The sequence below is a fragment of the Somniosus microcephalus genome, chromosome 11 (genome assembly GCF_052327205.1).
Source record: "Somniosus microcephalus isolate GS21.2 chromosome 11, FLI_Smic_1.0, whole genome shotgun sequence".
NCBI lineage: Eukaryota > Metazoa > Chordata > Chondrichthyes > Squaliformes > Somniosidae > Somniosus > Somniosus microcephalus.
Window position 1 is genome coordinate 51,315,901 of NC_140997.1, and position 22,728 is coordinate 51,338,628.

At 41.7% G+C, this 22,728-nt stretch overlaps 1 protein-coding gene across 2 annotated transcripts in view; it reads left to right on the forward strand.

Annotated features, from left to right (window-relative positions):
* The first annotated feature begins 401 nt into the window (after positions 1 to 401).
* The window catches only part of atf7ip2 (activating transcription factor 7 interacting protein 2), a 142,495-nt gene continuing 120,168 nt past the window's right edge, over positions 402 to 22,728 (forward strand). The window contains exon 1 of one of the 2 annotated variants that reach the window (XM_086000622.1): positions 402 to 522. The gene's annotated coding sequence lies outside the window, so the exon portion shown is untranslated. Of the gene's footprint in view, positions 523 to 756; positions 983 to 22,728 lie in introns of those variants that run through there. The other variant, XM_086000623.1, reaches the window with a different exon arrangement.

The following is a 22,728-nucleotide window of genomic DNA, read 5'->3' on the forward strand; positions in this document are numbered from 1 at the left end:
TTGGCTGCGGTATACTGTAATACCGGTGGTGACCACACCGGTATATAAGTGCTGTGTAATGATTTATTGGGCAGTTCCGCCCTGACCTTCGACTAGTAAAGACCTGTTAAAATTTACTCTTGTGGTCTGTGTAGTAATTCTCACTATAACACACAGACTTAACAAAAGGCAAGTTTTCTAATGCAAGTTCCACGACTTTTGGTGTTTTTACCATGACTAATCCATAATTTTCTCCCAAAAATATACACGAGGTACATTTTTTCGCATAAATAAAGAAATCCTATAAACTAACTGGGGGGAGCACACCGGGGAACGAGCACTTACCTGTTACCCGCGGATGCGGTAAAGCACGTGTTTCCCCTCTCCCCCCCCCCTGCACTGGAAGGCAAATAAACACACGCAGCAGCGCGCAAACCGGCAACACGTCAATATATATATATACACACACAATGTAAACTCCCATCACAACGAAGAAAGACACGAACGCTTAGGACACAAACCTTGAGAAAGGGAATTTTCAAAGTAAGTAACGAATTTCCCCCCCACCCCCGCGTCGTCGTGGTGTACAAGTACTTATGCATTAAAACGTAACTTTAAAAAAAAACCACAATCCACCGATAGATTTTTTTTTTAAATTATGCGGCGTTGTGTGGTACCTCCATCGATGGGAAAACTTCCAACAACAACAAAGATGCAGCGAACCAACAGCCTTGCCACCTCGTCCTCCCGCAGGGTTTGCCTGCCTCGCCCTCCAGCCGGGACTCGGGCTAATCGCGCGAGCTCATCGGACGGTTGGTGCCACCGCGCCGTTTGAAATTTCGAAAGTCTTGCCCGCTCTTAACGGATTTCCTCCCGCCGGCCGCGTGTCGCCAACGAAAAACATGCCTTGTATAAACCGCCGGCCAGCATTCTCTTAACGTAGTTTCCCCCACCCCTCTTACCTGTTCTATCAGATGCATGCCTTTATTTCGAATGATGATAGGTATGTATTTTGAATTTAGTAGCTACTACATTGCTATTAGATATAAAACTTTTAAAACTGATTTTTATCCACGCGCAGACAAATCAAGGTTGCTCAGAATTGGATAGAATAAGAAATGAGCGTACCTGACGCATTATTATCGTATGGACTTGCAAGTTTTTTTTAAATGAGAATTTTTTTTCTTTAAATGTATATGTTGTGGAGTTTTGCAAACTTTCAGCGGGTGCAACATTTAGAAAGTTTGTTTGTATTTTTCATCGTACATTGCTATCTTGATTTGAAGTAGTGGAGCTTTGGTCAGATTTGCCTGCCTGGAGGCAATTCATCTTGGTGAAATGCAGTACGATAGCAATTTTTAAAAATGTTAATCTGGACCCATCAGATTTTTATAAACTGCATTGTGTGAATTAGTTGTGTTGGTTGCATTTTTTACTTTTATTAGTGGGCTTGCCACTGCCTTAATCATAAAGATACTGTATTTAAAGGTTTAGCTAATTATTTCACTGGGCCAGATAGCATTGCAGATGCTGTGCTGGAAGTGTATTTGGGGTCCCAAATCCCTGGCTCTCACTCACTATTAATCTGCTTGGGAACACTTTGTGCCAGTGACATTCTCTGGGGCAGTCTAGCCATGGTGGGGGAGCAGAACCCATTCAACGCTATCTGTGTGGAGAATAAAATTGATGTTTCGATCAAAAAAAAAGCCAAATAAAATAATGGTGAGTATTTCTGTTTTCTATATAGAATGGGGGAGTTCTTTGAACAGGAAATACTCTTAGATTTATTTATTTCCCCCCCCCCCCCCATGCAATATTAAAAAAAGACTTGAGACATAAACCTAGAAATTATAGATAATTAACCGAATATGTAACAAAAGCAAAATACTGTGGATGCTGGAAATCTGAAATAAAAACAGAAAATGCTGGAAACACTCAGCAGGTCAGGCAGCATCTGCGGAGAGAGAAGAGTGTTAATGTTTCAGGTCGCTGAATGATGAATAAAATGGTTACAAGTTTCTATAGGATGTTATACATGTTTAGCAGAGCATTTGAGATCATGAAGAGTATCCAGTGTGAGTTTAACAATAGGGTATGTTTCACTAAACTATTTTTAAGGAGGGAATTAAAATAGTGTTGTTTGAGGGTTTTTTCAGATGATATATATTAAAGATACACAACACTTTTAGACAATAATGCCAAATTAGCTGGATGGAAAATTAACTTAGCAACATGAAGCAAAAGGTAAATGGAAAAAGTTCTGTGTGCAGTTCCGAGTCCCCCACCGTTCACAGTAATCATAAATAAGAGCCCTTGTAAAATAAGAGCGCTTGTAGAATAATGTAATAACATAGAAAAATAGGAGCAAGAGTAGGCCATTCGGCCCTTTGAGCCTGCTCCGCCATTCAATATGACCATGGCTGATCCTCTATCTCAATACCATACTCCTGCTCTCCCCATACCCCTTGATGCCTTTTGTGTCTAGAAATCTATCTCCTCCTTAAATATATTCAGTGACTTGGTCTCCACAGCCTTCTGCGGTAGAGAATTGCACAGGTTCACCACCCTCTGAGTGAAGAAATTTCACCTCATCTCAGTCCTAAATGTCCTACCCCGTATCCTGAGACTGTGACCCCTTGTTCTAGACCTCCCAGCCAGGGGAAACATCCTCCCTGCACCCAGTCTGTCTAGCCTTGTCAGAATTTTATATGTTTCAATGAGATCCCTTCTCATTCTTCTAAACTCTAGTGAATACAAGCCTAGTCGACCCAATCTCTGCACATACAACAGTCCTGCCATCCCAGGAATCAGTCTGGCGAACCTTTGCTGCACTCCCTCTATGGCAGGTATATCCTTTCTTGGGTAAGGGGACCAAAACTGCACACAGTACTCCAGGTGTGGTCTCACCAAGGCCCTGTATAACTGTAGTAAGACATCCTTGCTCCTGTACTCAAATCCTCTTGCAATGAAGGCCAACATATCATTTGCAAGCACAGGAGATGCAACACCTGCCCTTCTACCTCCCTCCTCCCCACTGTCCAGGGCCCCAAACACCCCTTCTAGGTGAAACAGTGATTTACTTGTACTTCTTGCAATCTAGTATACTGTATTCGCTGCTCACGATGTGGTCTCCTCTACATTGGGGAGACCAAACGCAGATTGGGTGACCGCTTTGCGGAACACCTCCGTTCAGTCCGTAAGGATGACCCCGAGCTTCTGGTTGCCTGTCATTTTATTTCACCGCCCCATTCCCACTCAGACCTCACTGTACTCGAACTCTTGCATTGTTCCACGGAAGCTCAGCGTAAGCTCGAGGAACAGCACCTCATCTTCCGATTAGGCACTTTACAGCCTTCCGGACTCAATATCGAGTTCAACAATTTCAGATCATAACCTCGGCCCCCATTACATTTTTACTTATATTTTTTATCACCTTTGTTTTGGTCCTCTTTCCCCCCCGCCCTTTTTTTTCTCTCCCACATGGCAGCTGTCTCTCATTCTGCCAGCGCATTTCACACCTAATCTAGAGCCGTCTTTTGTCTCCACTAGTCCTATCACCATCTCGTCTCGTTTTGAATACCTCTTAATGTCTCTTCACTTCTCTCTTGTTCTCTCCCAGCCCCCAAACTGGCCTTTTAATCGGTTTCATTTCCTGTACTTTTTCAATCTTGACAAAGGGTTTCAACCTGAAACGTTGACTCTATTTCTCTCTCCACGGATGTTGCCTGGCCTGCTGAGTTTTTCCAGCATTTTCTGTTATTTTGGATTTCCAGCATCTGCAGTATTTTGCTATCATACCATTTGCCTTGCTAACTGCTTGTTGCACCTGCATATTTGCTTTCAGTGACTGGTGTATAAGGACACCCAGGTCCCTTTGTACATCAACATTTCCCAATCTATCACCATTTAAATAATACTCTGCCTTTCTGTTTTTCCTACCGAAGAGGATAACTTCACATTTATCCACGTTATACTGCATCTGCCATGTAATTGCCCACTCACTCAACTTGTCTAAATCGCCTTGAAGCTTCTTTGCATCCTCCTCACAACTCACAATCCCACCTAGTTTTGTGTCATCAGCAAACTTGGAAATATTACATTTGGTTCCCTCATCCAAATCATTGATATATATTGTGAATAGCTGGGGCCCAAGCACTGATCCCTGCGGTACCCCACTAGCCACCGCCTGCCACCCTGAAAAAAACATTTATTCCTACTCTGTTTCCTGTCAACCAATTTTCAATCCATGCCAGTATATTACCCCCAATCCCATGTGCTTTAATTTCGTACTCTATCCTCTTATGTGGGACTTTATCAAAGGCCTTCTGAAAATCCAAATACACCACATCCACTGGTTCTCCCTTATCTATTCTACCAGTTACATCCTCAAAAAACTCCAGTAGGTTTGTCAAACAGGATTTCCCTTTCATAAATCCATGTTGACTTTGTCTAATCCCGTTGATATTTTCTAAGTGTCCTGTTATCACATCCTTTATAATGGACTCTAGCATTTTCCTTACTACTGATGTTCGGCTAACCGGTCTGTAGTTCCCTGTTTTCTCTCTGCTTCCTTTTTTAAATAGTGGGGTTACATTTGCCACCCTCCAATCTGCAGGAACTATTCCATAATCTATAAAATTTTTGGAAGATGACAACCAATGCATCGACTATTTCCATGGCTAACATTTTCTGATATTACATAGATTAGTATTAAGAAGATACACATCATTCAAAGACTTCTGCATGAATTAAGTGAACAATCCAAGAAATGCAACTTTTTTTTTAGGAACCAAAAAGTACAAAACAAATATTAAGCATCCAGCCCATGTACATCAGTCTCCAAAAACATGGTACAAATGTTCCAATAAATTCCAAATATCACCCTCTGTCTCACATCACACATTTTAGTGTGGATAAATATTGGAACACATATTGGAACAGAAAATGTTAGATATGCACACTGTGAAGGATTGTTCCTTTTAATAAGGTGGAAAAGGTTTCCAGTCAGTGAAACTTATCAGTAGGATCTACCTTAAGAGCATTTGACTGCAAGTCCCAGGAAACGGGTCAGTGTTGGGGCAGAATCGGAAGTGGGTGGAAGCCCCACCCCACTAGAACTCTGCCTCGAAGAGGATAATCCTGGCCCGATTCCAAGAGGATAGTGATGTTATCATAGAAAAACAGCAAGGATACACCTGGGACCTGAAGTTTTAATGGTGTGGTGGTTGTCCGTAGTGTTGAGATTCACTGGTCAAAAATTTCTCTGCTCCTCTAGTACATCTTGACAAATGTAATGAAGGAACCTTGGGCCTTCTTGCATTGGTCATCACATAGGATTCTCTGATTGGAGTTGGTTTATTTCTGTACCTGCTGTGCTGATTTTGCAGTTTTCTTGCCTTCTGCCCAATTTACCCAAGTATTCAAAGTGAGATACATAGGACAGTGTGCCATTACAGCCTTTACATTGGATGTTCCAGTTGTCAGTGGAGATGTATATATGAATATAGTTTGAGGTTGTTGATCAAGGTGGCTTGGCAGCATTGTTCTGCCCTGTTCAAGAATGCTTACAGTTTTTCACTTCAAATGAAATACTTGCTTCAGAAACCTGTGTAGCATCTGAGTGACATAACTTGCGCAATGAAGCTGTACTTTGTAAATTTTTATTTGATACCATTTGTACTGGCTTGTTATAGGACTTCCATATCATGTTCCTTCACATGTTACTTGTGATATACCCATGTCTTGCCACTTTAAAGAGAATTGAAAGCACTACAGCATTATAGTTCTTCAGCTTGGCCTTCAAGATGACACCTGCTGACTTCATCCATGCACATTATATACTTTCTAAGAATGAGTACCCATTGCCCAGCTAGACAAACTGAGTTATCCATGTAGTATCTGTGGACTAAAGGGGCCATTTTAACCCTGCCTGCTGGCGGAACACAGACAGGCAGTTAAAATCACCTGGGAGACTTACCCACCAATGTCCTGCTCCCTTCCTGCAGTCTTCCATTTTAACCTGGTAGGAAGCACACCCGGCGTTGCCGTTCATTATATATGTAGATTGGTCTCCAATTACATTATTGGGGGCCGACTGCTATTTTAAGTAGTGGTCTGAGTGGGAAGCCATTGTGGCTTTCCCGCTAGGTTCACCAGGCGGGAAAAAGACCGGGCCAGAAGAGGCTCAAACATGGTTTTTGTTAACTTTCCATGTGGCTCCTAGAGGAGCAGGAGTGCATTTGTCTTATGATAAATTCCATGGGTATCATGCTGAGCTCAAAGCCTATTACCACATATTAGACTTGTAAGCAAAATTAAAGCCCGTGGGATTAAAGGGACAGTGACAGCGTAGATGCGAAATTGGCTAATGGCAAAAAGCAGAGAGTAGTGGTGAATGGTTGTTTTTCAGACTGGAGGGATGTGTATAGTGGTCTTCCCTAGGGATATTAGGACCACTGCTCTCTTTGATCTATATTAATGACCTGGACATTAGTATACAAGGCATAATTTCCAAGTTGTCAGATGACACGAAACTTGGAAATCTATGAGGATGGTAATAGACTTCAGGAGGACATAGACTGGTGAAATGGACAAACACATGACAGATGAAATTTAATAGAGAAAAGTGTGGTGATACATTTATTAGGAAGAATGAGGAGAGACAATATATACTACTGTAAATGGTACAATGTTAAAGGGGGTGCAGGAAAAAGACACCTGGGGTGTATGTACACAAATCTTTGAAGGTGGCAAGACAAGTTGAGAAGGCTGTTTATCTAAAAAAAAAAAAAAAATTGGGATCCTTAGCTTTATTAATAGGGGCATATAGTACAAAAGCAAGGAAGCTATGCTAAACCTTTATAAAACACTGGTTAGGCCTCAGCTGGAGTATTGTGTTCAATTCTGGGCACCACACTTTTTAGGAAGGATGTCAAGGCCTTGGCGAGGGTGCAGAAGGGATTTACTAGATTGGTGATGAGTGACTTGAGTTATGTGAAGAGACTGGAAAAGGTGGGATTGTTCTCCTTAGAGCAGAGAAGGTTAAGAGGAGATTTTGATAGAGGTGTTCAAAATCATGACCGGTTTTGATAAGGAGAAACTGTTTCCATTGGCAGCAGGGTCAGTAACCAGAGGACACAGATATAAGGTGATAGGCAAAACAACTAGAGGCGACGTAAGGATTTATTTTTTACACAGTGAGTTGTGGTGATCTAGAACACACTGCCTAAAAGGGTGGTGGAAGCAGATTCAGGTAGTAGCTTTTAAAAGGGAATTGGATAAATATTTGAAGGGGGAAATATTTACAGGGCTATGGGGAAAGAGCAGGGGAGTGGAACTAATTGGATAGCTCTTTTGGCCAACTGGCCTCCTCCTGTGATGTATCATTTTAAGATTCTATGTTCTTTGGGTGTCTGCAGTATTCACTAAGATGGTTAAGGAACCTGTGGGCAAGAATCTTTCTGGAGATTATAAAAGAGCTGTAATCGCATTTCACCACTTTATACTTGTAGTTGATAATTATAGCATCTTTGAAATTCTATGACATATTCTCCATATTAGCTGTTGGCTGAGCTCTGTGTTACAGCCACACTTGTAGAGTTCTACTGAATTCCATTGGGACATCGTTCGTTTTCAGCACCATTTCGGACTCTGAATGGTTGCTCATTTTCAATGACAATTGAGCATTTTTGTGATATTTGGGTAGCTCATTGAAATGCTCGCACTACAGTTGCAGGGTTATGTTGGTATTTGTGCTTCTTGGAGGAGCAGTTCCAGTGTATCTTGGCCCATGCCATTTTCAAAACATCATTGTTCTTGTCTCCCTTGACTGATTAACATTGTGCATTGCACCCCTATCTGTCTTTTTCAGGAAAGAAGAAACTTGTATTTTGCCCAATACTGTGCTAAAATTGCAGTAGATTACCCAGTATATCAAAAGAGCAGCCAACTTCATGACTAGCTTGTTTAATAACAAGCAAACAGTTTAGTAAAGGGCAGACAACTCATCAGCAGGAAGCACAGTCTCTCAAGCAATGAAATTAATAGTGTGCAGCACTGACTTATTATAGTCTACTTTTCTTAATTCAAATTATGATGATTACATTTTTTTAGCATTTGAGGTGTTATTTACATTGTTAAATTATTGGGTAGTTCAAATTTTTTTACTGCAGAAATGAACTTCAAATTCTCAGGAGTAGACTGTATTCACATTTGCTAACATGGCAGTGACTGCACTTCAAATGTAATTCATTGGTTGTGAAGTGTTTTTGAGTTGTCCTTGAAGTGATAAAGAGCTATTTAAATGCCAATTCTTTTTTTAAGCCTGAAATAGGGGCCACTACAATTTGATTCGCAAACAAAGCAAATAAACTTCCACGTGCACGCATTTTATGAAGTCAGATGTCAAGTCTGCACAGGCGCAGTAGCAACACAGTACTCAAGTGCAGAGTCACATATATGGAATGCTTGGAACCCAAACCCACAAGTAAGTTACACAGAATGTTGTGAAAGCAGATTAGGTCATCCGTTAAAGCCCAGTGACTATACTGTCAGCCGGTGCTCGGATATGGACTAGCTTCTTGTATGCGGCATAAGTTTATTCCCACTGTGATGTAGGTTATAGGAATAAGCTTTCATGTTTGTGGAGTGCTCATTGGTCAGCCAGTTTAAAAACTCTCAGTTTTCAGGTTTAGGATTAGAAGGCACTCCGGGCTAAAATTATTTTAACTGGAGAAAATAAAATCTTGGGAGGGGGAATTTGATCCAAGTATCAAAAATACTGAAAGAAATAGATAACTCAAATGTAGGCAGGCTTTCTGACTTGAAGTGAAGTGTAAGTAAACAGTAATGGATGCAGATGTCAAATTAACAAATCAGAAAGCTTTTCTCCCCACTCAAACACAAAACAGATGTTTTTTTTCTTGCAGTAAAGAGGTTCTTGATATGTTTTAAATTTGCATCTCAGTATTTTCCCTTTTTATGCCTCTAGTCCTACATTCCTAGCTTACTTTGAAGTAATAATACTAATACGGGCACGTGACCCTTCCCTCTCCCACTGCCTTCTTTACAAACAGTAAGGCTGAAGCTTCTCCAATGATTCCTCTTTACACTTGGCATCAGTCTTGTTGAACTTTTCTGTACCCTTTCCAATTAATTTATCTTTCTGTGTTAATTGAGCAAACTGCAACACAAATTGAGTCTGGGCTCCACCTGACTCAGAAGGGGGTAGTCTTGCACTCCATGAGCATCAATCCAAGGCAATGTAACATCAGTAGGTTGTCATACCTGGTTTGCAGAGTGCTTGGGGGTCCTTTGGACATTGCAATGATACCTAACCTTATATTAAATGTTTAGAAAATGGGGATTTGCTCCTTCCCGATCACTAAATATTTAAATTTCTAACTGAGACAGCTATGTATCTAGGCATGTGCAGACCTTCTTCTAAACAGGGCATTTGCAGCTCCAGCCAGGTAGGAGCTGGTCTGAGACTGGCAGCCATGGTGTAAATACACCCCAAGTGTTGTCTGACCAATGCACTGAAAAGCTTTAGCATAGATTTGTATTCTGCCTATATCTAGTAGCATTCTAGTAAGTTTTTTAAATTGTTTTACCGCATTGTTTGGAATTGAAAATGATGTGTGTTACTACTGCCAGGCCGGCTTTCTAAATCTGGCTGTGCGAATTCAGTTTAATTTACTGTATACTCTTACTCATATATATTTTTCTCAACCTATTTACAATACATTTATCAGTCATAATTTTAATTTGCCATTTTTCTACCCAGTTGCATAACTGATCTAAACCCATTTCAAATCTTGCTGAATCCTCTGCCTCTATTCCTCTTCTATTCTAGTGTTCTCTTAAACACATTTGACAAACTTACAATTCATTTCAGTATTCAGGTTATTTATGTGGATCAGGAGCCAAGGGATTCAAACACTGGCCCCTGCAAAATGCAACTCCTTTCCTTTACCAGTCTGACATTACAGTTCTCACAGGTGCTCTGTTTCTTGCTTCTTAATTGGCTTATTTCTAATCCCATGTCTTACTCTGGATTACGGAGATTTTTAGCTGAATAAGAATATTCTCAGCGGTGAGAGCGGACCTGGGTGAGGCGGCGGCGGCAGAGGAGTGGCGGTGATAAAAAGCGCGGCAGAGACCAGGTAGGCCTCAGAGCGGCGAGAGCGGAGCTGGGTGAGGCGGCGGCGGTGATAAAAAGCGTGGCAGAGACCAGGTGATGCGCTATCAATAACTCAAAAGACTGAGATTAAGCGAGTAATTAACAGGCTTTTATTAACAAGAGAATGAAGGTGTGCCTTGAGTGGTCGACCGGTCCAGAATACAAAGGGGCTGTGGAGCAGTCACCTTTATACCTGGATTCGTGGGAGGAGTCAGCCGAGGCATGTACACAGTGGAATACAAACAGTGGTTTACCACACCAGGTAGGCCTCAGAGCGGCGAGAGCGGACCTGGGTGAGGCGGCAGAGGAGCGGCGGTGATAAAAAGCGAGGCAGAGACCAGGTAGGCCTCAGAGTGTACTAATCTCAATCTCCGAGCTCAGAGTGAGGGAGAGAATTAAAAAATAATCGAAGTTTGACGTCACCAGAAAGCAGGTAAGTGATTGGTTGGTGAGTATTTCTCTCTTTTTAACTTTAACTCTGGTTTATAGTTTTTAAGCTCTCTGTGGTGTAGCGGGGACTGTTGGTAAACCAGGGCCCTTAAATATACCATTTAACTGTAGTGTAATTGGTGGGATTGATTTGATTTAATTTAATTTCGATTAATTAAATGGTAAGTCATGATGGGAGAGCCCGGCCCCGTGGTATGTTCCTCCTGCGCTATGTGGGAACTCGGGGACACTTCCTGTGTCCCTGACAGCCATGTGTGCAGGAAGTGTGTCCAGCTGCAGGTACTGGCAGACCACATTGTGGCGCTGGAGCTGCGATTGGATACATACTGGACCATTCGCAATGCTGAGGACGTCGTGGATATCACGTTTGAGCAGTTGGTCACACCGCAGGCAAAGGTTGGATAGGCAGAAAGGGAAGGGGTGACCAACAGACAGTAGTAGGCGCAGGCAGGTAGTGCAGGGGTCCCCTGTGGACATCCCCCTCAAACAGATACACCACTTTGAGTACTGTTGGGGGGGATGGCTTATCAGAGGAAGGCAGCAGCAGCCAACTTCCTGGCACCAGGGGTGGCTCTGCTGCACAGGACGGGAGGAAAAAGAGGGGTAGAGCTATAGTAATAGGGGATTCTATTGTAAGGGGAATAGATAGGGGTTTCTGCGGCCGCAAACGAGACTCCAGGATGGTGTGTTGCCTCCCTGGTGCAAGGGTCAAGGATGTCTCCGAGCGACTGCAGAACATTTTGGAAGGGGAGGGTGAACAGCCAGTTCTCGTGGTGCATATAGGTACCAACGATATAGGTAAAAAAACAGGATGAGGTCCTAAAAGCTGAATATATGGAGTTAGGAGGTAAATTTAAAAAAATAGGACCTCAAAGGTAGTAATCTCAGGATTGCTACCAGTGGCACGTGCTAGTCAGAGTAGAAATAGAAGGATATTTCAGATGACTACGTGGCTAGAGGAATGGTGCGAGGGGAAGGGATTCAAATTCCTGGGACATTGGAACCGATTCTAGGAGAGGTGGGACCAGTTCAAACCGGACGGTTTGCACCTGGGCAGGGCTGGGACCGATGCCCTAGGGGGAGTGTTTGCTAGTGCTCTGGGGGAGGGTTTAAACTAAAATGGCAGGGGGTTGGGAACCTGAGCAGGGGTACAGAGGAAAGGGAAATGAGGATAAAAACAAAAGATAGGAAGGAGAAAAACAAAAGTGGCAGTCAGAGAAATCAATGGTTTAAATCAAACATGGCCACGGTAAATAATAATTCTAATAGTTCTAAGAGCGTTAAAAAAACAAACCTGAAGACTTTGTGCCATGCAAGGAGCATTCGTAATAAGGTGGATGAATTAGCTGTGCAAATAGAGGTAAACGAATATGATTTGATTGGGATTATGGAAACATGGCTCCAGGGTGGCCAAGGCTGGGAACTCAACATCCAGGGGTATTCAATATTCAGGAAAAATAGGCAAAAAGGAAATCGAGGTGGGGTAGCACTGCTGGTTAAAGAGGGGATTATCACAATTGTAAGGAAGGATATTGGCTCTGATGATGTGGAATCTGTATGGGTAGAACTGAGAAATATCAAGGGGCAGAAAACAATTAGTGGGAGTGGTATATCGACCTCCAAACAGTAATGCGGAGTTTGGGGATGGCATTAAAAGGGAAATTAGAGAAGCATGAAATAAGGGCACAGCAGTCACCATGGGTGACTTTAATCTACATATAGATTGGGGTAACCATACTGTGGAGGAGGAATTCCTGGAGTGTTTACAGGATGGTTTCCTGGACCAATATGTCGAGGAACCAACCAGAGATCAGGCCATCTTAGACTGGGTATTATGTAATGAGAGAGGATTAATTAGCAATCTTGTACGAGGCCCCTTGGGTCGGAGCGATCATAATATGATAGAATTCTTCATTAAGATGGAGAATGAAGTAGTTGACTCAGAGACTAGGGTCCTGAATTTAAATAAAGGAAACTACAATGGTCTGAGGCGCGAGTTGGGTAGGATTGACTGGGGAATATCACTCAAAGGGTTGACGGTGGATAGGCAATGGCAAACATTCAAAGACCGCATGGATGAACTACAGAATTTGTTAATCCCAGTTTGGCATAAAAATAAAACAAAAAAGGTGACTCAACCATAGCTAACAAGGGAAATTAGGGATAGCATAAGATCCAAGGCAAGGACATATAAATTGGCCAGAAAAAGCAGTAAACCTGAGGATTGGGAGCAGTTTAGGATTCAACAAAGGAGGACAAAGGGATTAATTAAGAGGGGGAAAATAGAGTATGAGAGTAAGCTAGCAAGGAACATAAAAACTGACTGTAAAAGCTTTTATAGATATGTGAAGAGAAAAAGATTGGTGAAGTCAAGCGTAGGTCCCTTGCAGTCAGAATCAGGGGAATTTATAATGCGGAACAAAGAAATGGCAGACCAATTAAATACAGATTTTGGTTCTGTCTTCACAAAGGAGGACACAAATAACCTCCCAGAGATGTCGGGGAACATAGGGTCTGATGAAAGGGAGGAACTGAAAGAAATCAGTATTTGTAGGGAAATGGTGTTAGGGAAATTGATGGGATTGAAGGCCGATAAATCCCCAGGGCCTGATAATCTACATCCTAGGGTACTTAAGGAAGTGGCCCTAGAAATAGTAGATGCATTGCTGATCATCTTCCAACATTCGATGGAATCTGGAACAGTACCCATGGATTGGAGGGTAGCTAATGTTACCCCACTATTCAAAAAAGGTGGTAGAAAGAAAATGGGGAATTATAGACTGGTAAGCCTGACATCGGTAGTGGGGAAAATGCTAGAGTCCATTATAAAAGATGTAATAGCAGAGCACTTGGAAAACAGTGACAGGATCGGACAAAGTCAACATGGATTTACAAAAGGTAAATCATGCTTGACTAATCTACTGGAATTTTTTGAGGATGTAACCGGTAAAATAGATAAGGGAGAACCAGTGGATGTGTTGTATTTGGACTTTCAGAAGGCTTTCGATAAGGTCCTGCATAAGAGATTAGCGTGTACAGTTAAGGCACTTGGGATTGGGGGCAAGGTATTGACTTGGATGGAGAACTGGTTGGCAGACAGAAAGCAAAGAGTTGGAATAAGCGGGTCTTTTTCCGAGTGGCAGGCAGTGACTAGTGGGGTACTGCAGGGATCGGTCCTTGGATCCCAACTATTCACAATATATATTAATGATCTAGACAAGGGAACTAGATGTAATATCTCCAAATTTGCAGACGACACAAAGCTGGGTGGGCGTGTGTGCTGTGAGGAGGATGCCGAGAAACTCCAGGATGATTTGGACAGGTTGGGTGATTGGGCAGAAGCATGGCAGATGCAATATAACGTGGATAAATGTGAGGTTATCCACTTTGGTGGCAAAAACAGGAAGGCAGATTATTATCTGAATGGCAATAGATTGGGAGAAGGGGAAGTGCAATGAGACCTGGGTGTCCTTGTGCACCAGTCGCTGAAGGTAAGCATGCAGGTGCAACAGGCGGTTAAGAAGGCAAATGGTATGTTGGCCTTCGTAGTGAGAGGGTTTGAGTACAGGAACAAGGATGCCTTGCTCCAGTTGTACAGGGCCTTGGTGAGACCACATCTTGAGTACTGTGTGCAGTTCTGGTCACCTTATCTGAGGAAGGATGTTCTTGCCGTAGAAGGAGTTCAGCGAAGATTCGCCAGGCTGATACCTGGGATGGCAGGAATGACGTATGAGGAGAGATTGGGTCGATTGGGCTTATACTCGCTGGAGTTTAGAAGAATGAGAGGGGATCTCATTGAAACTTATAAAATTCTAACAGGACTAGACAGACTAGATGCAGGAAGGATGTTCCCGATGGCCGGAGAGTCCAGAACCAGGGGTCACAGTCTAAGGATAAGGGGTAGGCCATTTAGGACAGAAATGAGGAATTTCTTCTCCCAGAGAGTGGTGAACCTGTGGCATTCTCTACCACAGAAGGCAGTAGAGGCCAATTCATTAAATATATTCAAGAAGGAGTTGGATATATTTCTTAAGGCTAAAGGGATCAAGGGGTATGGGGAGAAAGCAGGGACCGGGTACTGAATTTGCATGATCAGCCATGATTGCATTGAATGGCGGAGCAGTTTCGAGGGGCCGAATGGCCTACTCCTCCTGCTCCTATCTTCTATGTTTCTTGTATGTAACTTTGCCAAAAGCTTTTTGAAAGTCTAAATAAATTATATCATGGCATGCAACTACATATTTCTCTGTAAATGACTTCAAAGACGTCAATGGGGATGTTCTCAGGCAGGATTTTCTAGATGTATGCTGGCTGTTTCTTTAGTTATTGTTATATAAAGGCATTCCTCTAGACCACTCCTTAGAATATAATTCCATTATTTTATCTATTATTGATGTTAGGGTAATGTGTATATCGTTGCCTGTCAATTTTGTTGCCCTTATATTAAATATAAAATATAATAACCGCATTTGCTTGCTTCCAGTCCAGCAAAAAAAAATCAGCATGTTGAAATAGCCAATATCTCTCAAGTTCCTCCTCCATGATGCTAGTCGCTTGTCACAAATTTCTTCCTCAGTTTTATTCAGTATATTAAAATGAATGGCATTTGGCCATGGGGATTTGTCAGTCTTTAGTCCTCCTAACTTACTAACATTGTTATAAATTCTGTTTATGTCACTAAGCTTTGCCAGTTGTTTTTAAATTAAACACAATTCCATGGGGAGTGTTGAAAATTGGCTCATCTCTCTATTGCTCAGCTATACCCAAAGCTGAATGGTGTAGCTGGCACCATTGGGAGTAACTAGATAAAGGGAATGAGGCCCAAATGGGCTTTCTTTTGAAATGTGGATAGCTAAGTGTGGAAGAAAAGGTAACTCCTGATACTAGGGGGGTGATTTTGCCAATGGGAAGCTTTTGGAGGCGGGACTCCCACTTGTCGGGTTTCAGTCCCGCCTCCAACAACTTCTGGCCAACCCACGCTATTTTCCCTTGATTGAACTCGTTAAGCCCGCCCAGCGGGCTTAGCAGGCCAATTAAGGGAAAGCTGGTTGCAGAGAACGTCAACGTATGACGTTTCATCTGTCAAAAACTTTTGACAGATGAATTGTCATCGTTTGACAGCTCTGTGAAGTTGTCAAACAGTGACATTCTCTGTAGTTTGATGAGGTCTTGAATTCAAGACCTCATCAAACTTCTTTCTTTTACAGAAATGAGATGGTTGTTGCATCTGAGAATGCAACGGCCATCTGTCATCTCCAAAGCGGAGGTGCGAGACTCTCCGCATACACACCGACTGAAGCCTGCAGGAAGAAACAAAGGTAAGTACACTTTTAATAACACTTTGCACTTACCTCAGATACTCACCTCTCCACTCTTGCACCCATCACTTACCTTCACAGCACACTTTTGTACCCCCGCAGACCCACTACTCGCTTCGCTGAGCTGGCAGGTTTCGGAGCCTTCGGGAAGCCCGTACTTGTGAGGGCAAAAAGGGGATAATCCTATTTTCTGCCTGTTAACAGGCAGTTAATAGGCTTTAATCCCTTCCCACCTCCAAGGAGACGAGACCCGGCGCGGGACGGCTACCCGCCTCCTGGCAAGATGGCTTGGGGGCAGGTTGGGGACCCGCCCCCAAATTCTGCCAGTTTCCCGGCAGACCCGCCTCCCCAGGGCTGGCAAAATCGCCCCCTAGGTTAAGTGATTTTAAATAATTTCACAAAGATATTCTATCCCAGGTCTGACATGTTCTGTGAGTTACTGTCTTTCTAGTTTTTATTAGAGGTGTGAAAGAGGCCATAGCGAGCACATCTTTTGTAGGAGTACTCAAAAGTTCACACACTTCCCCCTAGTCATCAGGTTATTGTTTTGGCATATATCACTTCCTCTATAATCTGGAGCGATCTTAGGATGCCTTTACACTGCATAGTATTTACAGCACAGAAGCAATTTTTTTGGCCCAGCGGGTCTATGTCGGTGTTTATGCTCCACGCTAGCCTTCTCCCACCTTGCTTCATCTCACCCTTTCTCCCTCATGTACTTCTCCAGCTTCCCCTTACCTTTTTCATACAAAATATATCTTGACGACTTCATGTAGTAGCAAGTTCCACATTCTATTTGAATAGTGAAAGGTCAATATTAATGGAATTTGAATTATTACTGGCAAAAAAACCTTTTCAAATCTGGAAAAGTGTGGCTCCCACTTCATATGGAAATCAGCAGGTTGTTGGAGCATTTTAATGCATAAGTTGCATCTTAGCTCAAGTTCTATGACCCACAAACCTACAAATGCATTGTGGGTTTTTTCTGGCTGATCGTGAGACCTCTGATAGAAGTTCAACCAATATATTGGATTTTATGATACCTGGGGAAGGAAATGCCATCACTAAAGTGACTAAAGGTAACTTTGAATCCCATTTAGCTTCCTTTGTTTGAGTGTATTGGGAAGGAATGGTTGACTTGTAAGCCTTTTTATGGTAGTGCAGCATTCTGCACTATCTATTGGAACAACTGAGCCTTGGTAGTATTAGGCCACTTGGATCGGCACTCTAATAAACCTTGAATAGGCACCAGATGAATCTTTATCTCCTTCATCTTAACTCCTCATCAAGGAACAGTCTGGAAATTCACCGTTCCAAGATCTAGGAAAGTGTTACATGCCTAAATTTTGCTAGTTGAATGGTCTTGCATCAACAAGTTTGGATTATATTATTTACACTTAGGCTCCTGCGTGAGTTCTTGCCAAATCATCAAACACTGACCATAATGAAATGAACTAGCATTTCTTCATTTATACCTTTTTTTATTCTCACATTTAGCAGCATGTCACCATAAACATTAAAGTATACACATTATTTGGTAGATATGATTAACTGACTGAATTAATAATGAAGGTTACAAAGGTAGTTCTGATATGTCACAATTATCAGCAGTAACCAGTTTGCTGACTATAAGTTATTACGCTCTGTACGAGATTGTTATAAAGTTAGCACAGTTACAGTTAGAGTCTCGTATAACTGGTGAATTAACAGTTTAGATAGCCAGTCTAATTAGTTCAACATATTACTGATATGCTTGCAGCATTAGCAATGAATTCAGAAGCTTATACAACTTCATCCTTCTGTGTTAGTGTAGCGATGTTAGTTGCTTCACCTTCCTCCTAGTGATGGTGCCAGCCTTCTGGGATGTCAGAGTGATGAGCCTCCATCTGTAAATGTGATATCTGTTTCCACCTGGATCCTCTGCTCCTGGACAGATGCATGCTGGTAACTATATTTCAAGTAGAAGGCTCAAATTTTTTTCCCCTTATTCTCAGGGAAACTTCTTAATTACATCTCTCGCCCTCTCCCTTGCTGTCTCTTTCTTTCACTTGCATATCCGAAAAGGAGAGCAAAGTTTTCCCAGCAATGCTCTTTCTGATTTTTTTTTTTTATATACAGTCTCACTTAGAAACATAGAAGATAGGAGCAGGAGTAGGCCATTCGGCCCCTCGAGCCTGCTCCGCCATTTAATGAGATCATGGCTGATCATCCAAATTCAGTACCCTGTCCCTGCCTTCTCTCCATATCCCTTGATCCCTTTAGCCTTAAGAAATATATCTAACTCCTTCTTGAATATATTTTATGAATTGGCCTCTACTGTCTTCTATGGTAGAGAATTCTACAGGTTCACCACTCTCTGGGTGAAGAAATTCCTCCTCATCTCTGTCCTAAATGGCTTACCTCTTATCCTTAGACTGTGACCCCTGGTTCTGGACTCCCCGGCCATCGGGAACATCCTTCCTGCATCTAGTCTGTCTAGTCCTGTTAGAATTTTCTAAGTTTCAATGAGATCCCCTCTCATTCTTCTAAACTCCAGCGAGTATAAGCCCAATTGACCCACTCTCTCCTCATACGTCAATTCTGCCATCCCAGGTATCAGCCTGGTGAATCTTCGCTGCACTTCCTCCAAGGCAAGAACATCCTTAGTTAGGAGTTAGATATATTTCTTAAGGCTAAAGGGATCACGGGATATGGAGAGAAGGCAGGGACAGAGTACTGAATTTGGATTATCAGCCATGATCTCATTGAATGGCGGAGCAGGCTCGAGGGGCCGAATGGCCTACTCCTGCTCCTATCTTCTATGTTTCTATATCCTTCCTCCAGATAAGGTGACCAAAACTGCACACAATACTCAAGATGTGGTCTCCCCAAGGCCCTGTACAACTGCAGCAAGACATCCTTGTTCCTGTACTCGAACCCTCTCGCTACGAAGGCCAACATACCATTTGCCTTCTTAACCGCCTGCTGCACCTGCATGCTTACCTTCAGCGACTGGTGCACAAGGACACCCAGGTCTCGTTGCACTTCCCCTTCTCCCAATCTATTGCCATTCAGATAATAATCTGCCTTCCTGTTTTTGACACCAAAGTGGATAACCTCGCATTTATCCACGTTATACTGCATCTGCCATGCTTCTGTCCAATTACCCAACCTGTCCAAATCATACTGGAGTTTCTCGGCATCCTCCTCACAGCACACACACACACCCAGCTTTGTGTCATCTGCAAACTTGGAGATATTACATCTAGTTCCCTCGTCTAGATCATTAATATATACAGTATTGTGAATAGCTGGGGTCCGAGGACAGTTCCCTGCGGTACCCCACTAGCCACTGCCTGCCACTCGGAAAAAGACCCGTTTATTCCAACTCTTTGCTTTCTGTCTGCCAACCAGTTCTCTATCCAAGTCAATACCTTGCCCCCAATCCCATGTGGCTTAACTTTACATGCTAATCTCTTATGCGGGACCTTATCGAAAGCCTTCTGAAAGTCCAAATAAACCACATCCACTGGTTCTCCCTTATCTATTCTACCAGTTACATCCTCAAAAAATTCCATTAGATTAGTCAAGCACGATTTACCTTTTGTAAATCCATGTTGACTTTGTCCGATCCTGTCACTGTTTTCCAAGTGCTCTGCTATTACATCTTTTATAATGGACTCTAGCATTTTCCCCACTACCAATGTCAGGCTTACCGGTCTATAATTCCCTGTTTTCTCTCTACCACCTTTTTTGAATAGTGGGGTAACATTAGCTACCCTCCAATCCATGGGTACTGTTCCAGTTATATGTACAACTACCAAGAGAACCCCTACAATGTAACATATTCTAACAATATAATTCATTTTTAGTGTCAAAACACCATCTTTTGGACCCTTGATTCTCAAATATACCTCGGATTTTATTACCAACCATTCTGAGTGACATTTGTATTGCAAGAGTTTCTCATTAGGTGTCCGTCTCCTTTAACAGACACGTTGGGGAATTGTAATGATCACAAGTTAACTATGAAAAGAAAAAACAGACATGTCGGGTGATGGTTTTACTCCCATAGCTTCTCAGCCATACTTTAACTAAAGAACTATACATCTGCAGAGAAGTGTGGCATATTTTTAATCTGATGTGTTATCTGTGAGTGTGGCCTTGATTGCTTAGGCCTATCATTCTGTGAAAGTTTCTTCCATCTATAATTTAACATTCATTCTTTCTGTTTTGCAGAGTTCAGCCTGTTTGCTGAAAACTCCATTTTGAGGACAATTAGAGCAATTTTTAAGGCTCCTTTAATGGACATAACTGACCTAAATCCTTTTCGAAGTCTTTTGCTGCATACATTCTTTCCTTGCCTTTTCATATGTTCATATTTGTTGTAACTAGATAGAATGAAATAGCCTTGTGTATTTTTATATTGATTTATATAACTACATTATGTGCATCTTGAATTTATAGTTCAGGTGACAGGCATGGGCTCCATCTTGTGCCCTATTATGACATCTTAAACACATATCTTATATGAAAAAGATATGTTAGGCCAAGTGTAGCAAATATGAACTGATTTCTACTGATTGTGTTCTGGAAGGAGGTTCTTTCAGCTGGGGTGGGGGAGAAGATGGTAGAGGCAATTTGTACATGTATCAAACAATTCAAGCTTGTAAATGTAATAATTCACTCTAATGGTTAGGCTATCAAAAATAATCTTTGTTTCACAAGTTAACCAAATGTACATTGTTTCAGCTTTTGTACTTTCTTAGTACAGATGCAAGAGGTCAGTGTTCATCAGCACGGAATAGAGCATCTTGCTGCATTGTATAGTTGATCATGCTTGGCCCTAGTCCATGATTCCATAAGGTGTATATCCGGGATATTCTTGGGCAGGGTTTTGGTCATATTTTCGGTTTGCTCATGTCAACTATATTTCCAGGCTACTGAGAACTCCATGCAAACAGAGGCATACGCTTCTGTGAAAAGCATATTAAAAGACAGTTTGAAGAACTTTGAAAAGGCACTCTTGAGAAGTTGAAATTAATTGTTTTGGTTTCAGAAAACGGTTTAAGTTATCAGTGAAAGTTAAGTATTATATTGAAGTTTTCAGCTGATATAAATTTATACAGAGGCAAATTGTGTGTCGTGATAGATTTGGCTAGTAGTTTTAGCCTGATCTACATGGGTCTGTTAGCATAGTCTTTTTCCTTATTTATTAGAGAGGTGAAGAGTGGACAGTTTGTAACCTGTACTGTTACCAGTGTATATCCAACGGTACAAGGGTGGATGTTAACCATGAGGCTTGCTATTCCCTGTCACTTCTCACTAGTTGGTCATTTTAATTCCTTGAAGGCAGCACCCTGCCTATGGAAGCTGACTTGCAGTGAGCGCAAATAAAGTTCAGGAGAGGAGCTGGAACTGTTATGCCAAGGCTCCATTTGTACTACTGTTCCCCTCCACGACAATGTGCAACACACAGCATGAACCGTGATTGACACAAAAATCGCTAGAGGTTTGTTTTTGGTGCATGAACAGAACTGTTGTAATTAACTTGAGTAGCTCATGCCTAGCAGTTGTCTTCTGACGTCTGCTGTTAAATTTTTCACTTATTTTTGATTTAATTTCTCTCTTTGTTTCTTTACAAGCCAATAAGGGTTTAGTTTTGTAAAAAGTGGAGTTTGTTCTTCAATTATAATTTTTTTTGAACTGCAGTTCCAAATTCTTCAATATCTCAAATGGTTACTTTTTTAAACTACAGAACAGGCTTAACTTGTTCTTGAATTCCTTTTATATATTCATCTCAGTGCAAATAATATTTTAGATGGATTTTACCATAGCGTAACCTGATGTCGGAATTTGCAATAAATTTTGAAATGGAATGTTGTGACAGCATTTTTAGTAATAAATTGTGTTCATTCAATACTTCAACCTCTCTTTTTAAATATGTAGATTTATTTATAAATATATCTAAATAATGTCCCCAACATCCAAAACCAACATGTAAAAATAAATTCACTCAAATTTAATCATGCAGATCGAACATTTTAAACTAATAAATGTCCACGCTCCCTGTGTGCAATGCCACAGGATATTGGCTAATAGTTACAAAGTGTAAACACTAATTAGTGGCAGATGCGACAGAAACACATGTTCCATGTGCAATCACAAAGCATGGAATTCAATTTTTGCAGAGATCTTAGAAATTTACAAACCACTGCTGCTACACCTGACAACCTGTCTCTGCTCCCCGTTACCCCCCCACACACACACACTTTAAAAAAGAACTGTTGGGCCTGTACTTTCCTGCACCCCAGACCCAGGAGTGGAGAGTGTGCCAAACTCCAGGACGATCCCGCCAATGCTAGCAAAGTCCAGTGGAACTAAATTTCCCCAGTACTGCTAAATATTAGGTACCTACCTCCAACTGGTACATCTTCCATATAATTTTGCTGTGTATCTTCTGATTGTATTTAACTCATACCATTTAAAAAATAGGTAAAGGAAAATTTGAGCTCCAAAGCACTGGTAAAAATCCCAACATATCTAATAAAGCAGAATTTTGACTTATGACACCATAATTCACTGATGTTATACCCTGTTGTTATAAAACAAAGTATCCCCTAATTCACTATGTACAGCGCCATAAGAAATCTGCAAGAATATATTGTATGTCCTGCAAACGGGCAATACAGTAAAGGTTCACTGTAACCAATTACTGTTTCTGAGGTAACTGCTATTTATTTCTTGAGGGCTGTAATCCATTCAAGGGGATGATATAACCGATAAATCTCATTGCTTTGTAGTGATTGCTGTTCATTGGTC